This window comes from Arachis hypogaea, chromosome 19 (assembly GCF_003086295.3).
Source record: "Arachis hypogaea cultivar Tifrunner chromosome 19, arahy.Tifrunner.gnm2.J5K5, whole genome shotgun sequence".
NCBI classification, from domain to species: domain Eukaryota; kingdom Viridiplantae; phylum Streptophyta; class Magnoliopsida; order Fabales; family Fabaceae; genus Arachis; species Arachis hypogaea.
Window position 1 is genome coordinate 118,439,855 of NC_092054.1, and position 2,125 is coordinate 118,441,979.

At 32.2% G+C, this 2,125-nt stretch overlaps 1 non-coding gene across 1 annotated transcript; it reads right to left on the minus strand.

Annotated features, from left to right (window-relative positions):
- Positions 1–1,527: 1,527 nt before the first annotated feature.
- Positions 1,528–1,635, minus strand: LOC112781224 (small nucleolar RNA R71). Its single transcript, XR_003192014.1, has one exon. It is a non-coding gene; the product is annotated as a small nucleolar RNA R71 (small nucleolar RNA).
- Positions 1,636–2,125: the final 490 nt, after the last annotated feature.

A 2,125-nucleotide genomic window follows, 5' to 3' on the forward strand; every position in this document is an offset into this window, starting at 1 on the left:
TTTTCTCTTTCTTCATTAAAAATTCAAAAATAAAAAAATATCTTTCCCTTTTTCTTCTCATAAATTTCGAATATTTGAGTTAACTTTTTCAAAAATTTTTCAAAATTTAATTGTTTCTTATGAATCAAGTCAAATTTTCAATTTAAAAATTCTATCTTTTTCAAATCTTTTTCAAAAATCAAATCTTTTTCATTTTTTCTTTCATATTTTCGAAAATTTCAAATTGATTTTCAAAAACCTTTTTCTTATTTTGTTTCATATTTTCAAAATCTTTACCATCAATTAATGTGATTAATTCAAAAAATTGTTTTAAGCTTGTTACTTGCCTATTAAGAAAGGTTCAATCTTTAAATTTTAGAATCATATCTTTTAGTTTCTTGTTAGTCAAGTAATCAACTTTAATTTTCAAAATCAAATCTTTTTAATTTCTTTTTTAAATCTTTTTCAAAATAAATTTCAATCATATCTTTTTCAAAATCAATTTTCAAAATCTTTTCTAACTTCCTATCTTTTCAAATTTGATTGTCAAATCCTTTTCAATTAACTACTTGACTTTTTGTTTGATTTTAAAAGTTTTCTATTTCTTATCTTTTTCAAAACTACCTAACTACTTTTCTCTCTCTTATTTTCGAAAATCACTAACCTCTTTTTCAAAAATTTCTTTTCATTAACTAATTGTTTTAAATTTCAATTTAATTTTATTTTCCTTAATTTTTGAATTCTAATTAACATTTTAAAATAAAAACAAAAATATTTTTAGTTCTTTTTAATTATTTTCGAATTCTTCCCCCCTCTCATCTCTTTCTATTTATTTATTTATCTACTAACATTTCTCCTCTACTCAAAATTCGAACCCATTCTTCTCCTCTATGTTCGAATTCTTATCTTCTCCTTCTTCTATTCCTCTCTTCTTATACTCACATAAGGAATCTCTATACTGTGACATAGAGGATTCCATATTTTCTTTTCTGTTCTTCTCTTCTTCATATGAGCAGGAACAAGGATAAGAACATTCTTGTTGAAGCTGATCCTGAACCTGAAAGGACTCTGAAGAGGAAGCTAAGGATAGCTAAAGCACAACTCTCTGGAGAAAACCTGACAGAAATTTTCGAAAAAGAAGGAGACATGGCCGAAAATAATAACAATGGTGGAGATGCAAGGAAGATGCTTGGTGACTTTATTGCACCCTCTTCTAACTTCTTTGGAAGAAGCATCTCACTCCCTGCAATTGGAGCAAACAATTTTGAGCTTAAGCCTCAATTGGTTTCTCTAATGCAGCAGGACTGCAAGTTTCATGGACTTCCAATGGAAGATTCTCATCAGTTTTTAGCTGAATTCTTGCAAATCTGTGACACTTTTAAGACCAATAGAGTTGACCCCAAGGTCTACAGGCTTCTGCTTTTCCCTTTTGCTGTAAGAGACAGAGCTAGAACATGGTTGGATTCACAACCTAAGGATAGCCTGAACTCTTGGGATAAGCTGGTCAGTGCTTTTCTGGCCAAACTCTTTCCACCTCAAAAGATGAGCAAGCTTAGAGTGGAAATCTAAACCTTCAGACAGAAGGAAGGAGAATCCCTCTATGAAGCTTGGAAAAGATACAAGCAACTGATCAAAAGGTGTCCTACTGACATGCTTCCAGAATGGAGCATCATAAGTATATTCTATGATGGTCTGTCTGAGTTGTCAAAAATGTCATTGGACCATTTTGTAGGAGGATCTCTTCACGTGAAAACCCCTGCAGAAGCTCAGGAACTCATTGAAATGGTTGCAAATAACTAGTTTTATGTACACCTCTGAGAGGAACCCTGTGAACAATGGGACGCCTCAGAAAAAAAGAGTTCTTGAAATTGATACTCTGAATGCCATATTGGCTCAGAATAAAATATTGACTCAGCAAGTCAATATGATTTCTCAGAGTCTGAATGGATTGCAAGCTGCATCCAATAGTACTAAAGAGGCATCTTCTGAGGAAGACGCTTATGATCCTGAAAACCCTGCAATAGCAGTGGTGAATTATATGGGAGAACCCTATAGAAACACCTATAATCCTTCATGGAGAAATCATCCAAATTTCTCATGGAAGGACCAACAGAAGCCTCAACAAGGCTTCAACAATAATGGTGGA